Below are 11,581 nucleotides of genomic sequence, written 5' to 3'. Positions count from 1 at the left end.
AAAAAAAAAAAAAAAAACAAAACATGTAGAACTATACACCCCCTAAATGGGCAACTTTTGTATATGATTATATACTGAAAATACCTATATCCATTCTCTCTATTTCACAAAAAGGTAATCACCACTTTGAGCACCTGTTTCCTTACCACCTAGTTCCTCCTTTTCCATAGGCCCTTGGGTTTTGGTCTGTACCACTTTTTCAAAAGTGAGCTTTTAGAGGACGAGGCAGAGCAGATGTCTGACTAGAACCCTCCAGCAAGCATCGCCCCAATCCTCTGCCCTGCAGGAACACCAAATGGAACAACTATCTGCACAAGAAAGCACCTTCATAAGACACAAAGATCAGATGAGTGATCACAGTACTGGTTTGTAACATCATATCAAGGAAAGAGGCACTGAAGAGGGAAGGAAAGACAGTCTTGAACAGCTGATGCCACTTTTCCCCCATCTCCCCAGTAGTAGCAGCAGCCTCATGACGAGAGAGAATCTGTGTGATCTGGGGAAGGAGAGTGCCGTGATTGTGAGACTTTGCCTTGGAACTCAGTGCTTCCCTGTAACACCGGAAAGCAACACAGGGCAACATTCAGCAGGTACCCTTGGAGGGAGCATTTAGACCAGTCCTAGCCAGAAGGGAATTATCCGTCCTAGCTGTCAGAACCTGAACTCCAGCAAGCCTTGTCACCGTGGGCCAAAGTGCCCTCTTGTCCTAGGGCACTAAACTTAGAAGGCAGTCCAGGCCACAAGGACTGCAATTTCTTAGCAACTCCGGTGCTGTGCTTTGTTGGGCTCAGAGCCAGTGAACTTGGGGTGCACATGACATAATGAGACATCAGATGGGGTGGCTGAGGGCCCAGCACCCCAGGTAGTGCAGCTGGGGTAGTGTAGCTGTGGGAGAGACTCTTTTCTTTTTTTTTCTTTTTTTTTTTTTTTGAGACAGGCTCTTGGTTTGTCACCTAGGCTGGAGTGCAGTGATGCAGTCATGGCTCACTGCAGCCTTGACCTCCCAGGCTCAAGTGATCCTCTCACATCAGCCTCCCAAGGAGCTGGGACTACAGACATGCCCCACGATGCCTGGCTAATTTGTTTTTCTCTGTAGAGACAGGGATCTCACTATGTTGTCCAGGCTGCTCTCAAACTCCTGGGCTAACGCAGTCCTCCAGCCTTGATGGCCCAAAGTGCTGGGATTACAGGTATGGGCCACCATAGCTGGCCAAGACTTTTTTCTTCTGCTTGAAGAGAGGAGAGGGGACGGTAAAGAGGACTCTATCTTGCAACTTGGATACCAGCTCAGCCACAGTAGAATAGGGCACCAGGCAGAGTCCTGAGGCCCCCATTTAGGCCCTAGCTCCCAGAGGACATTTCTGAACACACCCTGGGCTGGAACGGAACCCGCCACCTTGAAGGGAAAAACCCAGTCCTGGCAGAATTCATCACCTGCTCACTAAAGAGGGCCTGGGCCTTGAATAAACATCAGTGGTTGCCAGGCCCTACCCACTGTGGGCCTTGGGTGAGACCCAGTGCCGTGCTGGCCTCAGGTGTGACCCAGTGCATTCCCAGCTCCTATGGCCATGGGGAGAGGCCCCCTCTGCTTGACGAAAGGAGAGGGAAGAGTAAAGGGGACTTGGTCACAGTGAGATAGAGTACCAGGTGGGCTCCTGGGGTCCCTGATTCCAGGCCTTGGCTCCTGTATGGCATTTTTGGACTTGCTCTAGGTGAGAAGGAGCCCTTTGTCCTCAAAGAAGAGACCCAGCCTGGCAGCAATCACCAGAAGCTGGCTGAAGAGCTCTTGGGGCTTGAGTGAATGCTGGCAGTAGCCAAGTCATACTCGCTGCGGGCCTGGGGTGGGGGTGGCCATAGGGAGAGGTTCCTTCTGTTTGAGGAAAGGAGAGAGAAGAGTGGAAGGACTTTGTCTTGTGGCATAGGTGCCAGGTCAGCAGTAGAATAGAGCACCAGATAGATTCCTAAGTTTTCCCCAGGCCCTGACTCCCAGATGGGATGACATCTCTGGACATACTTGGAAACATGGGGAATGCACTTCCCTGAAAGGAAGACAGTAAGCCTGGCTGGATTCACAACCTCCTGACAGTAGAGCCTGTGGGCTGTGAGGAAACAACGGTAACTAGGCAGTGGTTGCCACAGGCCTTGGGTGACACCCAGTGTTGTGCTAGCTTTAGGTCTGACCCAGTGCAGTCCCAGTGGTCGTGGCCACAGGGGTTCATATGTCACCCTTCCCCAAGGTCTAGTCAGCTCAGCATGGAGAGAGAGAGAGACTCTGTTTAGGGGAAGGCAAGGAAAGAGAACAAGAGTCTCTGCCAAGTAATCTAGGGAATTCTCCCAGATCTTACACAAGACCACTGGGGTAGTACCTCTACAAGTCTGCAAGAGTCACAGCATCATTGGGCTTGGGGTGCACCCTAATGCAGATACAGCTGCAGTCACCAAAATCTTAGATCACAACACTCAATTCCCTTTGAATACTTCGAAAGCCTTCCCAAGAAGGACAGAAACAAATAAGCCAGACTGCAAAAATTGTAATAAATATCTAACCAGGCCGGGCATGGTGGCTCATGCCTATAATCCCAGGATTTTGTGAGGCCAAGGTGGGTGGACTGCTTGAGCTCAGGAGTTCAAGACCAGACTGGGCAACAAGTAAAACCCTGTCTCTACCAAAAATGCAAAAATTAGCCGGGTGTGGTGGCACATGCGTGTGGTCCTAGCTACTTGGGAGGCTCAGGTGGGTGGACTGCTGGAGCCCAGAAAGTCAAGGGTGCATTGAGCTGCAATCTCGTCACTGCACTCCAGCCTGGGTGACAGAGCGAGACCCTGTCTCAAAAAAAAAAAAAAAAAAAAAAAAAATTAATTAATTAAAAAAAAATTTAAAAATGAATATCTAAACTTTCAATGCTCAAATACTAACGATCATCCACAAACGTTAAGACCATCCAGGAAAATGTGACCTTACCAAACTAACTAAGGCACCAGTGGCCAATCCCAGACTGACAGAGATATGTGATCTTTCAGACACAGAATTCAAAACAGCTGTTTTGAGGAAGCTCAATGAAATTCTAGATAACACAGAGAAGGAATTCAGAATCCTCTCAGATGAATTTAACAGAGAGATTGAAATAAAGAGAATCAAGCAGAAATTCTGGAGCTGAAAAATTTAATTGACATCCCAAAGAATGCATCAGAGTTTCTCAACAGCAGAATTCATCAAGTAGAAGAAAGAATTAGTGAGTTTGAAGACAAGCTATTTGAAAATATACAATCAGAAGAGACAAAAGAAAAAAGAAAAAAATGGTGAAGCATGCCCACCAGATTTAGAAAACAGCCTCAAACGGGCAAACCTAAAAGTTACAGCCCTTAAAGAGGAGATAAAAAGAGAGATCATGGTAGAAAGTGTACTCAAAGGGGTAATAACAGATACTTTTCTTTTTCTTTTTTTTTTTGAGATGGGGTTTCACTCTTGTTGCCTAGGCTGGAGTGCAATGGCGCAATCTCTGCTCACCACAACCTCTGCGTCCTGGGTTCAAGTGGTTCTCCTGCCTCAGCCTCCCAAGTAGCTTGGAGTACAGGCATGCAGCACCTTGCTGGGCTAATTTTGTATTTTTAGTAGAGATGGGGTCTCTCCATGTTGGTCAGGCTGGTCTCAAACTCCTGACCTCAGGTGATCCACCTTCCTAAAGTGCTAGAATTACAAATGTGAGCCACCACGCCCAGCCAATAACTGAGAACTTTCTTAACCTAGAGAAAAATATCAATATTCAAGTACAAGAAGGTTATAGAACACCAAGTAGATTTAACCCAAATAAGACTGCCTCAAGACATTTAATAATTAAACTCCTAAAGGTCAAGGATAAAGAAGAAATATTAAAAATGGCAAGAAAAAGAAACAAATAACATACAAAGGAGCTCCAATACATCTGGCATCAGACTTCTCAGTGGAAACCTTGCAGGCCAGGAGAGAGTGACATAACATATTTAAAGATCAGAAAAACAACAACAACAACAGCAACAACTACCGCAACAAACCCAACTGTTTTCCTAGAATAGTATATCCAGTGAAAAAATCCTTTAAACATGAAGGAGAAATACTTTCCCAGACAAACAAAAGCTGAGGTACTTCATCAACAATAGACCTGTCCTACAAGAAATGCTAAAGGGAGGTCTTCAATCTGAAAGAAAAGGACATTAATAAGCAATAAGAAATCATCTGAAGGTTAAAAAAAAACCCTCATTGGTAATAGTAAGTACACACATAAACACAGAATATGATAACACTGTAATTGTGGTGTGTAAACTATTCATACCTTGAGTAGAAAGACTAAAAGATGAACCTATCAAAAAATAACAAGTTTTTCAAGACATAGACAATATAATAAGATATAAAAAGAAAAAACAAAATGTTAAAAAGTGGGGAGATGAAGGTAAAGTGTAGAATTTTTATTAGTTTTCTCTTTGCTTATTTGTTTTCACAGTGTTATGTTTTCATCAGTTTAAAATAATAAATTATAAGATGATATTTACAAGCTTTGTGGTAACTTCAAATTTAAAAAACCCTAAAACAGATACACAAAAAATAAAAAGCAAGAAATTAAAACATATCACCAGAGAAAATCACCTTCACAAGAAGGAAGGAAGGAAGGAAGGGAAGGAACTACAAAACCACCAGGAAACAAGTATCACCATTGAAGTAGTTAAGTGCTTACTTTTCAATAATAATATTGAATGTAAATGGACTAAACTCTCCAATCAAAAGACACAGAGTGGCAGAATAGATTAAAAAAAAAAAAAGACCCAACAACCTGTTGCCTACAAGAAACACACTTCACCTATAAAGACACACATAGATTGAAACTAGGGAAAGGATATTTCATGCAAATGGAAGCCAAAAAAGAGCCAGAGTAACTATGCTACATCATACCAAATAGATTTCAAGACAAAAACTATAAAAACTACAAAGAAGTTCATTATATAATGACAAAGGGTCTATTCATCAAGAGACTATAACAATTACAAATATATATGCATCCAATACCAGAGCACCCAGATATATAAAGCAAGTATTATCAGAGCTTAAGAGGGAGATAGCCCTCAATACAATAATAGCTAGAGACTTCAAGACTCCACTTTTAGCATTGGATAGACCATCAAGACAGAAAATCAACAACAAAAAAGTCAGACTTAATATGCACTACAGACCAAATGGACCTGATAGATATTTACAGAGCATTTCATGCAATAGCTGCAGAATACACATTCTTCTCCTAAGTAAATGGAGCATTCTCAAGGAGAGAACATATCTTAGGCCAAAAAAACCCCAAGTCTTTAAAAAGTGAAAAAAAGCCAGGCGCGGTGGCTCACGCCTGTAATCCTAGCACTTTGGGAGGCCAACGCAGGTGGAACACAAGGTCAGGAGATCGAGACCATCCTGGCTCACATGGTGAAACCCTGTCTCTACTAAAAATAAAAAAAATTAGCGGGGCACAGTGGTGGGTGCCTGTAGTCCCAGCTACTCGGGAGGCTGAAGCAGGAGAATGGTGTGAACCTGGGAGGCGGAGCTTGCAGTGAACCGAGATAACGCCACTGCACTCCAGCCTGGGCAACAGAGCAAGACTCTGTCTCAAAATGAAAAAAAAAAAAAGTGAAAAAAAAAAAAGGAAATCTATTTAGTATCTTCTCTCACCACAATGGAATTAAACTAGAAATAAAAAATAAGAGGAACTTTAGAAACTATGCAAACACATGGAAATTCAATACTATGCTTCTGAATGACCAGTGGGTCAATGAAGAAATTAAGATAGAAATTTAAACATTTCTTGAAAGAAATGAAAATGAAAACACAACATACCAAAACTTATGGAATACAGCAAAAGCAATAGTAAGAGAAAAGTTTATAGCAATAAACACCTACGTCGATAAAGTAGAAAAACTTTAAATAACCTAAGATGCATCTTAAGGAACTGAAAAACAAGAAAAAAAAAACCCCACAATTGCTAGAAGGAAAGAAATAATAAAGATCAGGGTAAAAACAAATAAAATGGAAATGAAAAAACAATACAAAAGATCAATGAAATGAAAACTTGTTTTTTAAAAAGATAAACAAAATTGGCAAACCTTTAGCCAGACTTCCTAAGAGAGAAGACCCAAATGAATAAAATCAGAGATGAAAAATGAGACATGACGACAACGCAGAAATTCAAAGGATCAATAGAGACTACTTTGAGCAACTATATGCCAGTAAATTGGAAAATTTAGAAGACATGGAGAAATTCCTAGACACATACAAGCTACCAAGATTGAATCATGAAGAAATCGAAAACCTGAATAGATTGGTAACAGATAATGCGATCAAAGCCACAATAAAAAGTCTCCCCACAAAGGAAGGCCTGGGACCCAATGGCTTCACCCTTGAATTTTACCAAACATTTAAAAAAGAACTAATACCAATCCGACTCAAACTATTCAAAAATATAGAGGAGGAGGGAATACTTCTAAATTCATTCTACAAAGCCAGTATTACCTTGATACCAAAACCAGAGACACATCCAAAAAATGAAAGAAAGAAAGAAAGGGAAAGAAAGGAAGGGAGGGGAGGGGAGGGGAGGAGAGGGAAGGGAAGGGAAGGGAAGGGAAGGGAAGGGAAGGGAAGGGAAGGGAAGGGAAGGGAAAGGAAGGGGAAGCTACAGGCCAATATTCTTGATAAATGTTGATGCAAAAATCCTCAACAACATACTAGTAAGCCAAATACAACAACACATTGAAAAAGATATTTATCATGACCAAGTGGGATTTATCCCAGGGATACAAGAATGGCTCAGCATATGCAAAGCAATCAATGTAATACATACATCATATCAACAAAACGAAGGACAGAAACAATACAACTACTTCACTAGATGCTGAAAAAACATTTGATAATATTCAACATCTTGGTCAGGCACAGTGAGTGTCTCATGCCTGCAATCCCAGCACGTTGGGGGGCCAAGGTGAGAGAATCAGTTGAAGCCAACAGTTTGAAACCAGTCTGGCCAATATAGCAAGACTCCACCTCCACTAAAAATAAAAAAATTAACCAAGTGTGGTGATGTGTCCCTGTAGTCGCGCCTACTCAGGAGGCCGAGATGGGCAAATCAATATATCTTCTGATAAAAAAAAAAAAAAAAAAAAAAAACCTCCAAGAAACTGCGTATAGAAGGAACATACTTCAACATAATAAAAACCACCTATGACAGACCCACAGCCAGTATCATACTCAATGGGGGAAAATTGAAAGCCTTTCCTCTAAGACCTGGAACAAGAGAAGGATGCCCACTTTCACCACTGTTATTCAACATAGTACTGGAAGTCCTAGCTAGAGAAATCAGAGAAGAGAAAGAAATCAGAGAAGAGAAAGAAACAAAGGGCATTCAAATTGAAAAGACAGAAGTTAAATTATTCTTGTTTGCAGATGATATAATCTTATATTTGAAAAATCTAATGACCTGCTCCCCCCAAAAAACTATTAGAACTGAAAAACAAATTCAGTAAAATTGGATGATCAAAAATAAACATACAAACATCAGTAGCATTTCTATATGCCAACAGCAAAAATCTGAAAAATCAAGAAAGTAATCCTATTTACAATAGCTGCAAATAAAATAAAATACCTAGGAATTAACCAAAAAGGTGAAAGACCTCTAATAATGAAAATAATAAAATACTGATGAAAGAAATTGAAGAGGACACTAATAAATGGAAGAATATTCCATATTCATGGATTGAAAGAATCAATATTTTTTAAATGTCCATACTACCCAAAGCAATCTACAGATTCAACACAATCCCTATTAGATACCAATGACATTCTTCACAGAGATAGAAAAAATAATCCTAAAATTTATATGAAGCCACAAAAGACCCAGAATAGCCAAAGCCATCATGAGCAAAAAGAACAAAACTGGAGGAATCACATTACCTGACTTCAAATTATACTACAGAGCTATAGTAATTGAACAGCATGGTACTGGCATAAAAACAGATGCATAGACCACTAGGACAGAATAGAGAACCCAGAAACAAATCCACACAGTACAGTGGACTCGTTATAACAATGTTATCAAGAACATACACTGGGGAAGGGACAGTCTCTTCAATAAATGGTGCTGGGAAAACTGGATATCCATATGCAAAAGAATGAAACTAGACTTCTCGCTCACCATATATAAAAATCAAATCAAAATGGATTAAACACTTAAAACTAAGACCTCAAACTATGAAACTACTACAAGAAAATATTGGGAGAAGTCTTCAGGACATTGGTCCGGGCAAAGATTTCCTGAGTAATACCTCAAAAGCACAGGCAAGCAAAGCAAAAATGGACAAATGGGATCACATTAAGTTAAAAAGCTCCTGCACCCCAAAGGAAAACATCAACAAAGTGAAGGGACAACCCACAGAAGGGGAGAAATTATCTGCAAACTATCTATCTGACAAGGCATTAATAACCAAAACACAGGGCAGGTGCCGCAGCTCACACCTGTAATCTCAGCACTTTGGGAGGCTGAGGTGGGCAGATCACCTGAGGTCAGGAGTTTGAGACCAGCCTGGCCACCATGGTGAAACTCCGTCTCTACTAAAAATACAAAAATTAGCCAGGCATGGTAGTGCATGCCTGCTATCACCCAGGCTGGGGTGTAGTGGCATGATCTAAGCTCACTGCAAACTCTGCCTCCCGCGTTCATGCGATTTTCCTGCCTCACCCTCCTGAGTAGCTGAGATTACAGGCAAACGCCACCATGCCCAGCTAATTTTTGTATTTTCAGTAGAGACAGGGTTTCATCATGTTGGTCAGGCTGGTCTTGAACTCCTGACCTCAGGTGATTCGCCCACCTCAGTCTCCCAAAGTGCTGGGATTACAGGCATGAGCCACTGCCCCTGGCCTATTCATGAATGTTTTAAATGCCACCTAGAATGGTGAATCTTTTCCAGATTTACTTTGATCAGATCCACCAGAGGAATCACCACCGATGGCAGCTGTAACATTACTAAATGCATTGTTTAAAAAAAAACTTAAGGTGGACAGGAAGTAGGATTTATTGGTGAGTATTAAGAGGGGGCAGCACAGTGGAAGCCCTCATGAGTGCAGGGCCTGCCACTTGCCCAGAGGACCACGACTAGGGACGTACTTGACCCACCATCCATCTGGGATGAGCCGCTTCTCAGTCACCGTGTCTTCAAATTCATCCGCATTGAACTTGATGAAGCTCTCACTTCTTTGAGATGTGGATCTTCTGTCCGCCAGGGAACTTGAACTTGGCCCAGTGCAGGGCCTCATTCGCATGCTCCTTGTTCTGCAGCTTGGTGCGGAGGGACGTGATAACTTGGCCAATGTGACCCCTGGCCACAGTGCCCTGGGGCTTTCCAAAGGCACTTTGCATACCTGTGGGGAGCCTGTCGGCCCCAGCACAGGACAACATCTTGTTGATGCGGGTGATGTGGAAGGGGTGGAGCTGCACTCGGATATGAAAGCCGTCTTTGCCACAACTTTCTACCGTGTACGTATTGGCACAAATTCAGCCAGCCTCCAGGTCTTCAGAGGAGTGCTGCCCATATTCACCTGACACCATGTGGCCACAGAGTGGAAACTCATCCACTTTTGCCTTCTTCCGTCCCAAGTCAAAGATGAGAATGTTGGTATCAGGGACACCTCGGCAGAAGGGAGGCTTTGGGTAGGGCTTGTTCTTACAATACCGGTAACAACGGACGGGGCGGTGGCCCATGGTGACACCAGGATCTTCAGTGGCGTGCTTAAGAGAAAGAGCAATGCATTTCTTAAATAATAAAACTTAAACCGGAGGTCAGGAGTTTGAGACCAGCCTGGCCAAACATGGTGAAACCCCATCTCTACTAAAAAAAAGACAAAAATTAGCCGGGCATGGTGGCCAGCGCCTGTAATCCCAGCTACTTGGGAGGCTGAGGCAGGAGAATCATTTGAACCTGGGAGGCAGAGGTTGCAGTGAGCCAAAATTGCGCCACTGGCCTCCAGCTGGTTGACAAGAGCAAAACTCCATCTCAAAAAAAAAAAGAAAAGCTTAAAAGTCAAGATTACTCCTTGATCCATGGGCTGCAGAATAGACATAGTGTTAGCTGGTAGGTAAACATTAATCTACTTGTACATCTCCGTCAGAGCTCTTGAGTAACTAGGTGCATTGTCAATGAACAGCAGAATTTGAAAGGAATCATTTTTCTGGAAAAATGGCCTAGCTTTTGGCTTATCTTGGCTTCTGATACGCCTTCCTCACTAAGCTTAATCATTTCTAGCTTTGATTTAAAGTGAGCGACATGCAACTCTTCCTTTCATGTGAACACACAGAAGGCCTTGTAGGGTTATTAAGGGCGCTGATTTCAGTGTTGTTGTGTCTAGGTGAACAGGGAGCTCCAAGGAGAGGGAGAGAGACTAGGAATGGCGGGTCAGTGAAGCAGTCAGATGCAACACACACATTCATCAATTAAGTTTGCTGTCTTGTGTGAGCATGGCTTGTGGTACCCCAAAACAATTACAATAAGTAACATCAAAGATCACTGATCACAGATCAACATAACAGATATTATATAATGAAAAAATTTGAAATATTGTGAGAATTACCAAAATGGGATGCAGAGACACCAGGTGAGTACATGCTGTTGGAAAAATGGTGCTGAGGCCAGTGCGGTGGCTCATGCCTGTAATTCCAGCCCTTTGGGACGCTGAGGCGGGCAGATCGTTTGAGGTCAGGAGTTGGAGACCAGCCTGGCCAACATGGTGAAACCCCATTTCTACTAAAAATACAAAAAAATTTAGCTAGGCGTGGTGGCACACACCTGTAATCCCAGCTACGAGGGAAGCTGAGGCAGGAGAATCACTTGAACCTGGGAGATGGAGTGTTCCCGGACCAAACTGAGGGTCGGGCTGCTGTTTCTCATGGCCCAATAACGAGATGCAGAGGAACTGGGGAGAAAGAGAGTTTTTATTTCTGCAACCAGTTACAGGGAGAAGGCCTGGAAATTATCACCAGACCCGCTCAAAATTACAACGTTTTCCAGAGCTTATATACCTTCTAAGCTATATGTCTACGTGTAAGTGCCCATTCATCTAAAGACATAAGTGATTCACTTCTTTTAATCTATAACTAAGGTCTGAGTCCTAAAGACCTTCCTCTGGAGCCTCAGTAAATTCACTTAATCTAATGGATCTAGATGCTGGGGTGATTTTTTTTTTTTTTTTTTGAGATGGAATCTTGCTCTGTTCCCCAGGCTGGAGTGCAGCGGCACAATCTCGGCTCACCGCAAGCTCTGCCTCGGTGCCCGGTGATTACCCTTATCTTGGCTCCCGCTAAATCATGGAGGTTTGGGGAGTTCTTTCAGACTCCCAGTAAACTTGTCTGTGGAGACCTGGGGAGTTTCTTCAGACCCACAATAAAACTTGTTTAATCCTAAATGGGTCCTGTTAAGAACTTCTTCGTTATGGGCTGAATGCGGTGGCTCATGCCTGTAATCCCAACACTTTGGGAAGCTGAGGCGGGTGGATCATGAGGTCAAGAGATCGAGACCAGCCTGGCCA

The 11,581-nt window shown here is 42.7% G+C and overlaps 1 pseudogene; it reads right to left on the bottom strand.

Moving 5' to 3' along the window:
* Positions 1-9,115: 9,115 nt before the first annotated feature.
* On the bottom strand, positions 9,116-9,761 carry LOC105540049 (annotated as a pseudogene).
* Positions 9,762-11,581: the final 1,820 nt, after the last annotated feature.

Source organism: Mandrillus leucophaeus, unplaced genomic scaffold (genome assembly GCF_000951045.1).
Source record: "Mandrillus leucophaeus isolate KB7577 unplaced genomic scaffold, Mleu.le_1.0 Scaffold214, whole genome shotgun sequence".
Lineage (NCBI taxonomy): Eukaryota > Metazoa > Chordata > Mammalia > Primates > Cercopithecidae > Mandrillus > Mandrillus leucophaeus.
The sequence above is the reverse complement of the archived record's forward strand: the minus strand, read 5'-3'. Positions and strand labels throughout refer to the sequence as shown.